At 39.3% G+C, this 16,743-nt stretch overlaps 1 pseudogene; it reads right to left on the reverse strand.

Annotated features, from left to right (window-relative positions):
• Positions 1–11,929: 11,929 nt before the first annotated feature.
• LOC147319571 (macrophage mannose receptor 1-like) lies at positions 11,930–16,278 on the reverse strand (annotated as a pseudogene).
• Positions 16,279–16,743: the final 465 nt, after the last annotated feature.

Consider the following 16,743-nt stretch of genomic DNA (forward strand, 5'->3'; position numbering starts at 1 on the left):
GTCCTCCCCGCCAGAAACATCCCTGTGTTTGATGGAGACCCTTTACAGTACAGATCATTTATGAATGCCTTTGAAAATGGAGTGGAAGTTAAAACTGATAACTGGAGCGACTGTCTGCATTTTTTAGAGCAGTTTACTAGGGGGCAGCCTAGAGATTTGGTGCATAGTTGTCAGCATTTACCTCCTGAGCAGGGCTATTCCACAGCTAAAGATCTTCTTGAAGAACATTTTGGGAACGAAAATAAAATTGCCTCTGCATATATGGAGAGGATTGTGAGTTGGGTACCTATTAAAAGTGAGGATGTGAAAGGTCTACAGTCATTCTCTCTTTTTCTTCAAGGATGTTCGAATCTAATGCAGCAAGTTGTTTATATGAAGGAGTTGGATTTGCCCTCAAATATGAGAATGGTTGTTATGAAACTTCCATACAAATTGAGGGAAAAATGGAGAGTTGTTGCCTATGAACTGCAGGAACAAAATGGTTACAGAGCAGTGTTCACTGATCTGGTTGCCTTTATAATAAAACAGGTAAAAGTAGCATCAGATCCAGTGTTTGGCAACATCCAAGACTCACAATCTGGAAGCAGCTTTAAAGCTTCAAGTTCTACCAAGCAAAGGAGAAAAGGAAGTAGTTTTGCCACTAATGTCAGTACAGTGCCAGGAATCAAAGCTCAATCAACTGGAAGCAGAACAACTTCCGTTGTTCTGCGTAGTTGTTTGTTTTGTTCACACAGCAACCATTTACTAGAGAATTGTAAGCAGTTTAAAGCTAAAATGCATCAGGATAAGTTGACTTTTATCAAGGAAAGGGGAATTTGTTTTGGTTGTTTAAAAGTTGGTCACACAAGCAAAGACTGTAGGAGTCGTTTGGATTGCGACGTGTGTCACCAAAGGCACCCAGGGGTTCTTCATATAGAGCGAAAGGATCCAGGTGCGTCTTCGGAACAAACTCAACAGAGGACAAACTCTAATGTCAACTTTTCAACTGCAACCACTCAGACATGTGGGTATATTGGGGCTGGTCATGAAGTTGATGCAATTTTTTCTATAGTTCCAGTTCAAGTTAAGAGCCAAAAGAGTAATAAAATTGTGCAAACTTATGCGTTTTTGGATCCTGGAAGTTCAGGTACATTCTGTACAGAAACTTTGGCAAAAAGGCTGAATGTAAAAGGTAAAAAGACCAATATCTTTTTGAGAACAATGAGTCAAGATAGGATTGTTAGTACACAAGTTCTGTCTGGTTTGGAAGTGTCTGGTTTGGAAGCAAATGATTTCATGCCATTGCCAGATGTTTTGACTCAAAAGACTATGCCAGTTTCTACAGTTAATATTCCCCAGCAAAGCGACATCGATCAGTGGCCTCATCTTAAACCTGTTAAACTGTACAACGTTAATGCAGATGTGGAGCTACTGATAGGCACTGATGCTTCCAATGTTTTGGAGCCATGGAAGGTGATAAACAGTGTGGGAGGTGGACCTTATGCTGTAAAAACAAAAGTTGGCTGGGTCATAAATGGTCCCCTGCGCACTGGAAGTAACAGTGGAAATAAAACCAACTGCACTGCTGTAACAGCCAATGGGATTTCTGTTGAGCGTCTTGAAGACATGTTGATTAAACAGTACAATCATGATTTTAATGAAAGATCATCAGCGGAGCAGACTGAAATGTCTAGAGAAGATCTGTGTTTCATGGATATTGTTAGTAGTTCAATAAAGCTTATTGGAAATCATTATCACATTGATTTGCCTTTCAGGAGAGAAGGTTCCAGTTTGCCAAATAACCTCTGTGTCGCGGAGCAGCGTCTCCAGAGTCTCAGACGGAGATTTGAAAAGGATACTCATTATAAGGATGAATACACTAAATGTGTAAACAACATGCTTGAACGAGGATATGCCGAGTTTGTGCCTGTAGATGAGTTGCACAAAGATGATGGAAAGGTGTGGTACATCCCTCATCATGGAGTGTATCATCCCACAAAGGGCAAATTAAGAGTTGTATTTGACTGTGGAACAACTTATAAAGGAGCATCATTGAACAGTCAGCTTCTACAGGGACCTGATCTCACAAACTCGCTGGTTGGGGTTCTGATCAGATTTAGACAAGAGCCTGTTGCATTAATGGCGGACATTGATTCCATGTTTCACCAAGTTCACGTCTCAGAAAAACATGTCAACTTTCTCCGTTTCCTGTGGTGGCAACATGGCAACACTTCAAGGTCTGCACAGGAATGCAGGATGAAAGTGCATTTGTTTGGAGCTGTATCTTCGCCAAGTTGTGCAAATTATGCTCTACAGAGAACTGCAGATGATAATGCACAACAGTTTCCAGCTGAAGTGGTTGATACAGTCAAAAGAAACTTTTATGTGGATGATTGTTTGAAATCTGTTGCTTCAGAAGAGGAGGCAGTGCACATGGTGAAGAGGCTGACAGATATCTGCGCTAAAGGAGGATTTAAGCTTTCAAAATGGATCAGCAACAGTCGCACAGTGCTCATGTCAATCCCAGAGGAAAGAAGAGCAAAGGAAATTAAGGATCTGGATTTGCACACAGATCAACTTCCAGTTGAGAGAGCACTGGGTTTACAGTGGTGCATAGCAACAGACAAGTTCCAGTTCAGAACCTCCCTGCAGGACCGTCCAACAACCAGAAGGGGCATTTTGTCTGTGGTCAGCTCACTGTATGATCCTTTGGGAATCTTGTCTCCCTTCAGTATGCCAGCTAAACTGTTGCTACAAGAGCTTTGCCGACAAAATTTGAAGTGGGATGAAGTTATTCCCCACTCTCTTTCCCAGCGGTGGCGTGATTGGCTGGAGGATCTCCAGCTGATTTCAAAGTTTAAAGTGGAACGTTGCATTAAACCAAATTGCTTTGGAAGACCAGATAGGGCACAACTTCATCATTTTTCTGATGCAAGTCAAGATGGGTATGGAACGGTGTCATATTTAAAGTTGGAAAAGAATAACGTCACGCATGTTGCTTTTATCCTGGGAAAGGCTAGAGTTGCTCCTCTCAAGCAAACTACAATTCCCAGGTTGGAATTGACGGCTGCAGTTCTTGCAGTTCGGGTGAATAGGCTTCTGCAAAAGGAGCTGCAAGTCAGGTTGGAAAAATCAGTTTTTTGGACTGATAGCACAACAGTACTGAAATACATCTCCAATGAAACCAGAAGATTCAATACTTTTGTTGCAAACAGAATTGCTGTTATTCGGGAAGCAACAGATGTGAATCAGTGGAGATACGTTTCTTCTAAGGAGAATCCTGCAGATGACGCATCCAGAGGTATGAGAGCTGGGGATCTCCTCAAATGTAGGAGATGGATAAAAGGGCCAGAATTTCTCTATGAGTCAGAAAAGGAATGGCCTAAACTGGATGTGGAGTACAGTGTAATTTCTGCAGATGACCCAGAGGTCAAAAGGGACCTGACAATGAATGCCATTGTGAGAGAATTACAAAATCCTACCAGCTATTTTATCCTCTACTTCTCGTCTTGGGCAAAACTTAAAATCTCTGTAGCCTGGCTTTTAAAGATGAAAGAGGTCTTGGTGTTGTTGGCACAGAAGAGGAAAGAGTTGCTTGCTGCAGGTTTGAATAAGAATGATCCGGAAGGTCAGAAAGAAGTGGAGATAAGAATGGAAAGATTTAAGACCACTTTGAAGAAAGGAAATCTCACTCCAGAAGACTTGGCAAAGGCAGAACAAGCTATTCTTCATATGCACAACAACAGAAATTTACGACTGAAATGGCTTTAATCTGCAATGGCCTCAAAGGAGTCTCTAAGGGAAATTGTCTCTACAAACTTGATCCAGTGTTGGATGCAGGAATCCTCAGAGTGGGTGGCCGATTGAATAAAGCAGCCATGCCTATGGAATTAAAGCATCCTGTAATTTTGACAAAAGATATGCATGTGTCAACACTGATTTTACGCCATATCCATCAAAGGTTGGGACATGCAGGAAGAGCACACATGTTGTCAAAACTAAGACAAAATTACTGGATATTAAATGCAAATTCTGCTGCCAGGAAAATTATCTCTCGTTGTATCATGTGTAGACGCAACAGAGGAAAGTTTGTTGAACAAAAGATGGCGGATCTGCCTGAAGAGAGAGTCCTGCCAGACATAGCTCCATTCACAAAGGTTGGAGTGGACTATTTTGGACCTATAAGTGTTAAAAGAGGACGAAGTCTCCTTAAAAGGTATGGAGTTCTTTTTACCTGTTTCACCAGTCGTGCAGTACATCTGGAGATTGCATATACACTTGATACGGACTCTTGTATAAATGCTGTGAGGAGGTTCATCTGTAGACGAGGCCCAGTTTCGACCATCAGATCTGATAATGCTACAAATTTTGTTGGGGCGAATCGAGAGTTGAAAGAAAGTTTGACTGAGCTGGACCATGCCAAAATTCAAAAGGCTTTTGTTCAGGATGGCATGAAATGGAACTTCAACATTCCAGCAGCCTCTCACCAAGGTGGTGTGTGGGAGCGTCTCATTCGTTCAATAAAGAATATTTTAGCCTCAGTTCTTAAGGAGCAAGTTCTGGATGATGAAGGACTCCACACAGTCTTCTGTGAGGTTGAAGCTATAATGAACGACAGACCCATTACTAAAGTTTCAGATGACTCAAATGATCTTGAAGCACTGACACCCAATCACTTGTTGTTGCTGAAAAATAAACCAGTTTTTCCACCAGGACTGTTTCATCCAAGTGATTTGCATGTCAGGAAAAGGTGGAAACAGGTACAGTACATGGCAGAGTTGTTCTGGAAGAGATGGCTTTCTGAGTACCTACCTCTGATGCAAGAAAGACAAAAATGGATGAGGACTAAAAGATGTCTTATACCTGGAGATGTTGTTTGAATTGCAGACGCTACAGCTCCAAGAGGATCATGGATGATGGCGAAAGTCTTAAATGTAAACCAGGATGCAAAAGGCTTGGTGCGTTCTGTGAGACTACAAACAAGGACCAGTGTTTTGGAAAGGCCAGTGACAAAACTTATTTTGCTACTGGAAGCCTCATCGTGAAGAAAATCATCAATGAAAATTAAGGATTTGTTTAAGGGAATAGCTCCTCCTTTTGGGACTTTAAAGTAATTGTGATAGTATGCACAATTAGGGGCCGGAGTGTTGGAGCTATTTGTTCTTTATTTTTTATTATTTTGAAATTAGTTAAAGTTTGTTAGTTTATTTATATTTTGGGGTTTATTTGTTGGTTAATATTTTGTTTTAAATGTTTTGTTTGTTGTTATTTTGTTAAATTAGTCAGTAAGAGCTGTAGGGCCATTTTGTTTCTATAAATAAAGAGACTGGTATAGGACCAGCATGCATTGGGGTGGGCCTATGGTTTTTTTACCAGAGCAGGAGAAGCAGTAGGAAGGATCTTGTTATTGCTTGCCAAATGGATAAATAAACCAAAACCAAAACTCTCAACTAAAAGGTTTGGACAATGGACTTCTTTTGCCTGCGTACGAAATATTACCTCAGTGCAGCAGTGGCTTGTGGACTTTAAGTTGTGGGACGTTTGATCATTCAAAAGTAAAGGAATTGCCACTACACAAAGTAAAAAACCTTCCCGTGGACAAAGGAATAATTCTTCATTAATGGATATAAGGATTTCAAGGATCACCGTCGAACTCGAATAAAAGGTATTGGATCGTCTGGTGAGTAATCCAGACGGATTTGATGTTGAGGCCTGGATCAACATGTCACTCGTTCATCAAAGCTGTAGAGTGATAATATTGTTTAAGCCGTAAAGGAAAACGGTGAAGCTATTGGAGTTTAAAGACATTATTTCACTACAAAGACTGATGAACTGAGTTTTGACGTACTAAATTGGTGCAAAATTGGATCGCTAATTGAAACATGCCAACGCCCTCTGTGGAAATGTTTGTTCGCTGCAAAAGGCAGGTAAATGGATGTCATGTTTGTACTTTAGGCTATGGATTCTCAGTGTGCTGTGCATCTTTATAAAGTTTGAAATAATCCAAGAAGACAATAAAAATGTCGGATATTAAGAGTAAACGAGAGGATGACACTGAGATGCAAGCAGAGAAAAGAAGCGTTAAATTTACGCCAAAAGGTTTGGATTTGTATATAAAGACATGCCAAGAAAAGTGCAGTTCAATGTGTAAGCAAGCATCTAAGTACATGGGGAAAATTTCCGCTTTAATGACCTCACATGAAAACGTTAAGGAAGTGTCTTCTGAATTTGGGAAGTTTATTAAATGCTATCAAGATGCAAACGCTTTGCAAGAATCCTTTTTAAGTTTGCCACTGCCAGAAGATGAAGTGAAAAGGCAAGTTGCACATTTTCAGTCGAAGGTGACAGCATTCTCTGTTTTTATGGACAAAGTAAAGGTTTGGTTGCAGGAGGCGGGCGAGCCGTATACTGAACAAAACAATACTGTTCGCAATGATAAAGCTGTTGAAAGTTTGGATGAAATAAAACCTGAAGACAGTGTCTCTAATATCTCAAGTGTAAAACCACCTTCAAAAACCTTGTCACAGCAAAGTCGAATTTCATCAACATCTTCCGCATGCATTAAAGCTGCGGCTGACAAGGCAGCGCTCATGGAGCGACTCACTGCATTAAAGAAAAAACATTCTATCGAAGCGCAAGAGGAAAAACTGAGAAAAGAAAAGGAGAAACTGAGAAAAGAAAAGGAGACATTATCCTTGGAAACAGAGCTGGCAGCCACTAATGCAAAGCTTCGTGTCTTAAAAATAAATTCAGTTTGTAGCTCTGAGCATTCTGATGGAATGAACTCTTATTTTGAAAGAGGGCACGTACAAGAAGCGCCTAGTTTAAATCCTTGTGCCGATACATTTGTTCCAACATCAAGAGATTACTCTGGTATAAATTCTGCATCTGAATCACAAGTAATCGTACCTAGACAAAGTCAAACCCAACATCAGGTTGATGATTCAGCTCAAGTGACGCAGCAAACACAGCCTCAGTCTCCTACTTTGACTGGGAACTGCACGAAGGAGATTGTAAATATTATGCAAAAACAAAATGACATCACTACTTTGCTTGTAAAACAAAACTTATCTTCTGTCCTCCCCGCCAGAAACATCCCTGTGTTTGATGGAGACCCTTTACAGTACAGATCATTTATGAATGCCTTTGAAAATGGAGTGGAAGTTAAAACTGATAACTGGAGCGACTGTCTGCATTTTTTAGAGCAGTTTACTAGGGGGCAGCCTAGAGATTTGGTGCATAGTTGTCAGCATTTACCTCCTGAGCAGGGCTATTCCACAGCTAAAGATCTTCTTGAAGAACATTTTGGGAACGAAAATAAAATTGCCTCTGCATATATGGAGAGGATTGTGAGTTGGGTACCTATTAAAAGTGAGGATGTGAAAGGTCTACAGTCATTCTCTCTTTTTCTTCAAGGATGTTCGAATCTAATGCAGCAAGTTGTTTATATGAAGGAGTTGGATTTGCCCTCAAATATGAGAATGGTTGTTATGAAACTTCCATACAAATTGAGGGAAAAATGGAGAGTTGTTGCCTATGAACTGCAGGAACAAAATGGTTACAGAGCAGTGTTCACTGATCTGGTTGCCTTTATAATAAAACAGGTAAAAGTAGCATCAGATCCAGTGTTTGGCAACATCCAAGACTCACAATCTGGAAGCAGCTTTAAAGCTTCAAGTTCTACCAAGCAAAGGAGAAAAGGAAGTAGTTTTGCCACTAATGTCAGTACAGTGCCAGGAATCAAAGCTCAATCAACTGGAAGCAGAACAACTTCCGTTGTTCTGCGTAGTTGTTTGTTTTGTTCACACAGCAACCATTTACTAGAGAATTGTAAGCAGTTTAAAGCTAAAATGCATCAGGATAAGTTGACTTTTATCAAGGAAAGGGGAATTTGTTTTGGTTGTTTAAAAGTTGGTCACACAAGCAAAGACTGTAGGAGTCGTTTGGATTGCGACGTGTGTCACCAAAGGCACCCAGGGGTTCTTCATATAGAGCGAAAGGATCCAGGTGCGTCTTCGGAACAAACTCAACAGAGGACAAACTCTAATGTCAACTTTTCAACTGCAACCACTCAGACATGTGGGTATATTGGGGCTGGTCATGAAGTTGATGCAATTTTTTCTATAGTTCCAGTTCAAGTTAAGAGCCAAAAGAGTAATAAAATTGTGCAAACTTATGCGTTTTTGGATCCTGGAAGTTCAGGTACATTCTGTACAGAAACTTTGGCAAAAAGGCTGAATGTAAAAGGTAAAAAGACCAATATCTTTTTGAGAACAATGAGTCAAGATAGGATTGTTAGTACACAAGTTCTGTCTGGTTTGGAAGTGTCTGGTTTGGAAGCAAATGATTTCATGCCATTGCCAGATGTTTTGACTCAAAAGACTATGCCAGTTTCTACAGTTAATATTCCCCAGCAAAGCGACATCGATCAGTGGCCTCATCTTAAACCTGTTAAACTGTACAACGTTAATGCAGATGTGGAGCTACTGATAGGCACTGATGCTTCCAATGTTTTGGAGCCATGGAAGGTGATAAACAGTGTGGGAGGTGGACCTTATGCTGTAAAAACAAAAGTTGGCTGGGTCATAAATGGTCCCCTGCGCACTGGAAGTAACAGTGGAAATAAAACCAACTGCACTGCTGTAACAGCCAATGGGATTTCTGTTGAGCGTCTTGAAGACATGTTGATTAAACAGTACAATCATGATTTTAATGAAAGATCATCAGCGGAGCAGACTGAAATGTCTAGAGAAGATCTGTGTTTCATGGATATTGTTAGTAGTTCAATAAAGCTTATTGGAAATCATTATCACATTGATTTGCCTTTCAGGAGAGAAGGTTCCAGTTTGCCAAATAACCTCTGTGTCGCGGAGCAGCGTCTCCAGAGTCTCAGACGGAGATTTGAAAAGGATACTCATTATAAGGATGAATACACTAAATGTGTAAACAACATGCTTGAACGAGGATATGCCGAGTTTGTGCCTGTAGATGAGTTGCACAAAGATGATGGAAAGGTGTGGTACATCCCTCATCATGGAGTGTATCATCCCACAAAGGGCAAATTAAGAGTTGTATTTGACTGTGGAACAACTTATAAAGGAGCATCATTGAACAGTCAGCTTCTACAGGGACCTGATCTCACAAACTCGCTGGTTGGGGTTCTGATCAGATTTAGACAAGAGCCTGTTGCATTAATGGCGGACATTGATTCCATGTTTCACCAAGTTCACGTCTCAGAAAAACATGTCAACTTTCTCCGTTTCCTGTGGTGGCAACATGGCAACACTTCAAGGTCTGCACAGGAATGCAGGATGAAAGTGCATTTGTTTGGAGCTGTATCTTCGCCAAGTTGTGCAAATTATGCTCTACAGAGAACTGCAGATGATAATGCACAACAGTTTCCAGCTGAAGTGGTTGATACAGTCAAAAGAAACTTTTATGTGGATGATTGTTTGAAATCTGTTGCTTCAGAAGAGGAGGCAGTGCACATGGTGAAGAGGCTGACAGATATCTGCGCTAAAGGAGGATTTAAGCTTTCAAAATGGATCAGCAACAGTCGCACAGTGCTCATGTCAATCCCAGAGGAAAGAAGAGCAAAGGAAATTAAGGATCTGGATTTGCACACAGATCAACTTCCAGTTGAGAGAGCACTGGGTTTACAGTGGTGCATAGCAACAGACAAGTTCCAGTTCAGAACCTCCCTGCAGGACCGTCCAACAACCAGAAGGGGCATTTTGTCTGTGGTCAGCTCACTGTATGATCCTTTGGGAATCTTGTCTCCCTTCAGTATGCCAGCTAAACTGTTGCTACAAGAGCTTTGCCGACAAAATTTGAAGTGGGATGAAGTTATTCCCCACTCTCTTTCCCAGCGGTGGCGTGATTGGCTGGAGGATCTCCAGCTGATTTCAAAGTTTAAAGTGGAACGTTGCATTAAACCAAATTGCTTTGGAAGACCAGATAGGGCACAACTTCATCATTTTTCTGATGCAAGTCAAGATGGGTATGGAACGGTGTCATATTTAAAGTTGGAAAAGAATAACGTCACGCATGTTGCTTTTATCCTGGGAAAGGCTAGAGTTGCTCCTCTCAAGCAAACTACAATTCCCAGGTTGGAATTGACGGCTGCAGTTCTTGCAGTTCGGGTGGATAGGCTTCTGCAAAAGGAGCTGCAAGTCAGGTTGGAAAAATCAGTTTTTTGGACTGATAGCACAACAGTACTGAAATACATCTCCAATGAAACCAGAAGATTCAATACTTTTGTTGCAAACAGAATTGCTGTTATTCGGGAAGCAACAGATGTGAATCAGTGGAGATACGTTTCTTCTAAGGAGAATCCTGCAGATGACGCATCCAGAGGTATGAGAGCTGGGGATCTCCTCAAATGTAGGAGATGGATAAAAGGGCCAGAATTTCTCTATGAGTCAGAAAAGGAATGGCCTAAACTGGATGTGGAGTACAGTGTAATTTCTGCAGATGACCCAGAGGTCAAAAGGGACCTGACAATGAATGCCATTGTGAGAGAATTACAAAATCCTACCAGCTATTTTATCCTCTACTTCTCATCTTGGGCAAAACTTAAAATCTCTGTAGCCTGGCTTTTAAAGATGAAAGAGGTCTTGGTGTTGTTGGCACAGAAGAGGAAAGAGTTGCTTGCTGCAGGTTTGAATAAGAATGATCCGGAAGGTCAGAAAGAAGTGGAGATAAGAATGGAAAGATTTAAGACCACTTTGAAGAAAGGAAATCTCACTCCAGAAGACTTGGCAAAGGCAGAACAAGCTATTCTTCAATATGCACAACAACAGAAATTTACGACTGAAATGGCTTTAATCTGCAATGGCCTCAAAGGAGTCTCTAAGGGAAATTGTCTCTACAAACTTGATCCAGTGTTGGATGCAGGAATCCTCAGAGTGGGTGGCCGATTGAATAAAGCAGCCATGCCTATGGAATTAAAGCATCCTGTAATTTTGACAAAAGATATGCATGTGTCAACACTGATTTTACGCCATATCCATCAAAGGTTGGGACATGCAGGAAGAGCACACATGTTGTCAAAACTAAGACAAAATTACTGGATATTAAATGCAAATTCTGCTGCCAGGAAAATTATCTCTCGTTGTATCATGTGTAGACGCAACAGAGGAAAGTTTGTTGAACAAAAGATGGCGGATCTGCCTGAAGAGAGAGTCCTGCCAGACATAGCTCCATTCACAAAGGTTGGAGTGGACTATTTTGGACCTATAAGTGTTAAAAGAGGACGAAGTCTCCTTAAAAGGTATGGAGTTCTTTTTACCTGTTTCACCAGTCGTGCAGTACATCTGGAGATTGCATATACACTTGATACGGACTCTTGTATAAATGCTGTGAGGAGGTTCATCTGTAGACGAGGCCCAGTTTCGACCATCAGATCTGATAATGCTACAAATTTTGTTGGGGCGAATCGAGAGTTGAAAGAAAGTTTGACTGAGCTGGACCATGCCAAAATTCAAAAGGCTTTTGTTCAGGATGGCATGAAATGGAACTTCAACATTCCAGCAGCCTCTCACCAAGGTGGTGTGTGGGAGCGTCTCATTCGTTCAATAAAGAATATTTTAGCCTCAGTTCTTAAGGAGCAAGTTCTGGATGATGAAGGACTCCACACAGTCTTCTGTGAGGTTGAAGCTATAATGAACGACAGACCCATTACTAAAGTTTCAGATGACTCAAATGATCTTGAAGCACTGACACCCAATCACTTGTTGTTGCTGAAAAATAAACCAGTTTTTCCACCAGGACTGTTTCATCCAAGTGATTTGCATGTCAGGAAAAGGTGGAAACAGGTACAGTACATGGCAGAGTTGTTCTGGAAGAGATGGCTTTCTGAGTACCTACCTCTGATGCAAGAAAGACAAAAATGGATGAGGACTAAAAGATGTCTTATACCTGGAGATGTTGTTTGAATTGCAGACGCTACAGCTCCAAGAGGATCATGGATGATGGCGAAAGTCTTAAATGTAAACCAGGATGCAAAAGGCTTGGTGCGTTCTGTGAGACTACAAACAAGGACCAGTGTTTTGGAAAGGCCAGTGACAAAACTTATTTTGCTACTGGAAGCCTCATCGTGAAGAAAATCATCAATGAAAATTAAGGATTTGTTTAAGGGAATAGCTCCTCCTTTTGGGACTTTAAAGTAATTGTGATAGTATGCACAATTAGGGGCCGGAGTGTTGGAGCTATTTGTTCTTTATTTTTTATTATTTTGAAATTAGTTAAAGTTTGTTAGTTTATTTATATTTTGGGGTTTATTTGTTGGTTAATATTTTGTTTTAAATGATTTGTTTTGTTTGTTGTTATTTTGTTAAATTAGTCAGTAAGAGCTGTAGGGCCATTTTGTTTCTATAAATAAAGAGACTGGTATAGGACCAGCATGCATTGGGGTGGGCCTATGGTTTTTTTTACCAGAGCAGGAGAAGCAGTAGGAAGGATCTTGTTATTGCTTGCCAAATGGATAAATAAACCAAAACCAAAACTCTCAACTAAAAGGTTTGGACAATGGACTTCTTTTGCCTGCGTACGAAATATTACCTCAGTGCAGCAGTGGCTTGTGGACTTTAAGTTGTGGGACGTTTGATCATTCAAAAGTAAAGGAATTGCCACTACACACTGTATTAAACTAATAAAAGATGAGATCAACCATGCCAAAATTCAGCTTAGGAATTAACTCAAAAAGAATCTCTAACAAGACTTGATAAGAAATTAATCAAACATAATAAGATTTGATTTATCAATAAACGTAACAGTAATTATTTCAGAATCGAACAAAACAAATATGAGAATGAATTGAGGAATTGATTCACTCAGTTAACTATACATTAAACAGATAAGAGTCAATCAAAGAAAATTATACAGCATAAACAGAATAGCAGTTAATTTAGAACTGTTAACATTTATCAGTCCGACAAAAATCAAATATAAGATCAAATGTAAAAGCAAAAACTAACCCCAAGACTATTAACTTGTCACCAACTGATAATGAAAAATTAATCTCAAGATTAACTGCAAGGATCAGAAACATATACCGGAAATTCTATAGCTTTCAGCTGATTACAGACAGATAACAATATCAAATTAAACTGATCAATATTCAAAAACAGACACGAAAACAAATGCCAAACTTTATAGCTGTTTCCTGATGTCAGAAATCAATTTAAGGGAGAATCAGAATAGAAACCCAATTAGCGGTTAACTCTATAGCTGTTAACTGATAACAACAAATTGCAAATCAGTAGAAGGATCAAAAATTCAAAAAATAAACATAAAACAAATACCAGTTAATTCTTTTAGCTACTGACTGACGATAACAAACAAAAAATAAGAGTCAATTTAATATTTATCTTCAGAAACACCAAATTGTTTATCAAACAAAACCAAGTCAGACATTTCACATTTAACCATATCAGATAAAAACAAAACCGTAGGTCAATTTAGTATTTAAGGTTTCAAAATCATTAAACTGTTTATCAAACCATTTAGCCTAATGAGACGAAAGTTAAACTTTCTGGAGATTTTTACTGTGCTATGCAAAAAACAATCACACAGCATTTCATAAAAAGAATATCACATCAAAAAAAGCAGTTGTGGTAGTCTAATGCTTTGGGGCTGCTTTTATGCTTTGGTAACTGGGTGACTTGTCATAGTTTAACATAAAAAATATATATATATTTTTTTCTAAAACATTAGAAAATCCTTCAGGAGAATGTCTGGTCATCAATTTCTGCCCTGAATCTTTAGCACACTTGAGTTATAAGGCTGAGCAATGATCCAAAGCACCCCAAATCTCTCTAAGTTTCACTATTCTCCTCGTTCTCTTGTTTCTTGGGTTGAATGTTCCATTGCAGTTTGAAATCAGTCAATCCTTGACTTGTTAGCTTGGCTCTTAGCTGTGATAGAATGGAAAGATAAGTAGGTTGCTCTTTCAGTTTTTGTTTGTTTGTTTGCTTTTTTTTTTTTTCCAGAAGCAAAAACAAGGATTTTACCTGCTGGAGGATCTGGGCATTAGTTGCAGAGTCACTTAAGTCAACATCAGTCACAAACTTCAGCTTCACTGTCGTCCTCAACTTTGCAACTTAGAAGGAGACATGTTGTTATAAAATAACAGTAAGTTTTGACAAATTGAGAAACAGGAGTTAGGGTTAGTCAGGACAAGTTTTCTTTATGTGTGTGTGTGTTATTGAACATTTACCTTGATGGCAAATGAAAACATATTTTTCTGTACATGTGCCGTCATCCCACTCGTGGAGGTTATTCTCCGCCACACAATGCTGGTTACCCGGAGGGTTATTTGGGCTGGAACTTCGCCAGTTTTTAAAGGAGCTCTGACTCTTGTCAGACCAGGTCCATGGCACTCGGTACAGACCGATCCAAATGTCATCACTGTTTGGTTTTAATGAACTGACCTCAGCGTTCTCCTCACTGTTTTCGATCACTGCCAAGTTCATGCTTAGTTTTATGCAGTGTTCTCGAGCAGAGGTCCAATTTTTTTGTAGTAGAGATGTACATGTAGTTTTTCTTGTTTTGCTCTGTAACTGCAGCAGATAGAAAATGAACCAGTGAGGGGGAAACACATGAAGCAAGTGTTTAAGCATCCATGGCAGATGATAGATGTTCAATTTATTAGGGATATTAATCAGTTAGCATTGCAGTGAATGATTACAAGTTTTGGATAATCAATTTAATGTTTTCAAATAAGTTCAAACTTTTTGAGCTAAGGTTTTTCTTATATTTTATACAGCAAATCTTCAGTGATGCTTTCTGTCAAATCTGCCAGTGAAAAATGCAGGTGAAGTCAGTAGTCAGGTCAGTAGGTGAAATCCATGAATGAAAATATTTTCTTACCATTGTAGCAAGCAAAAGCTTTGTTTTCACCACAGTTTTTATCGTACCACTTTCCTCCAAGACCCATTATCACACAGGTTTCTTTTGCAAGATAATAATTTGGCTGAGTAGAGTCCCAGTTGTGGTAATCAATTTTGCTCGTTTCACCAGTTATTGCCCATCTCCAGGAGTTGGTGTCATTGCCTAACGTATTCTTCCAGGATTCAGGGTCATCCTGCAGTCCAATCCATGCCCAGTCGTAGGAAAAAGATGAATTTAGCCTGCTTATATCATCCATGCTTTCAATGGTGGCCAGGTCTGTGTACTTCTCTCTGCAGTATTGTTGAGCATCGTTCCAGATAATTTTTTTGTCAACGTAGTAGTACTTACGAGGAGGGAACTTTGAGCAGGAGCAGAGACTAAATCCTTAACAATGATAATAGATAGTATAAGTAGTATTAGATTCCTCACAGTACACACAAGAAAAGGGTAAAACAAACATTAAAGATTCTTTTTGCCCTTATAATTTTTTATTTTTTTTTTTGACAGGCTACACAGGGTACCAGTCTACTACTATAAAAACTGCTAAAGCAGGGCAGTAACGTTGCAGTAATGACCAAATGTTATATGATCAATATTGAATTCAGTGTTTGCCATTATATTTGGGATTTAAGTATCTGCATACAGTTTTTGTAATAGAAAACATTTTTATTTTTAAACATATCCCAACAGCATATTTTACTTCGTTGCTGGGGTCATGAATGGGTCATAACTACTCGATTATCTGAAGACGAAACAATAATTCAAGTTTATTTCAACCGTGGCATATTTACCTTTTTAGTCAGAGCTTAGACACAATGTTAGAATTTAGCAACTCAGCGCTGAGTTGCTCCTGAAAGACTTGATTTTGGGCTCTTTTATGGATTCCAGTTCAAATAACAACACTGTAACACTGTAAGGAATCTTGAAATCATTTTATATATGTCCTTCCAGTATATATCCTTCTGTGTGCATATTAAACAAATATATTGGACTGCTTTTTTGCATTTACACAATATCTGTTTGTGTATGCTCTGCAGCTCTCCATTGAAACAGACACATGGAGCAGAGCAGTTGCTCATAAAAGAGAGACGTGAAGTTCTTGTCCCTGAAAATTTATGAGTGAGAGTTGAGGAAGTGTCTGCATGGGAGTAGTTCATGTTATGCACAGTGTCAAAGGTATAGCTTTAGAAGATCATTTTTAGGGGTTTATATAATGCCTGGAAAAGGAGTATCAAGTTATTGTTTCACCTCTTTGCACCTCCTCAAAGTTTTAATAAAATGAAACATATAATTCTTTTTGACACACTGTTTTCCTTTTCAACTTTACAATTCAAATCACACATTTCCATTATACAAATTTGGGATCTTACCAAAGAAGAGGAGAGTCAGTCTTGGGAAACAGCCCATTTCTGATTTCACTGTAAAGAGAAGGAAATAGGTATAAATAAAACACCAACTTTAGAGCTTTTGCATTACTTTGCATTTGTTTCCAGTTTTCTCTGACTGACGTGTTAATCAGTTAAAGAATGACATAACATGCTTTTGAGAATGAGAATAAGCTCAGAAAATAATGACTTTAAAAGTTTACTTTGGGGATATGTTAAAAAAAAGAAGATTACTATTGTTAATAAATAAATATATATTCTTAGTGCTTATTTGCTGATTATATATTCTTTTATGTATTTTAATAAGAGAGGGCCAGCTCTGAGTGTAAACTAGGTCGCAGGCTGACAGGAAACTGCATGCTTTTGCAGAGCACAGAAGGTGCAGACGGAAAGGTGCGATCTGATATGAGGCGGACACGAGACCGGTCTAAAAAGATTTAAAGGTAAGCACAAGCCTGTTCAAAGAAAATGCAAATTTGTGCACATT

The sequence above is a fragment of the Aulonocara sp. 'chitande type north' Nkhata Bay genome, linkage group LG11, assembly GCF_057382095.1.
Source record: "Aulonocara sp. 'chitande type north' Nkhata Bay isolate Kocher_YH1m ecotype deep benthic linkage group LG11, A_spYH_male_GT1.1, whole genome shotgun sequence".
Taxonomy (NCBI): domain Eukaryota; kingdom Metazoa; phylum Chordata; class Actinopteri; order Cichliformes; family Cichlidae; genus Aulonocara; species Aulonocara sp. 'chitande type north' Nkhata Bay.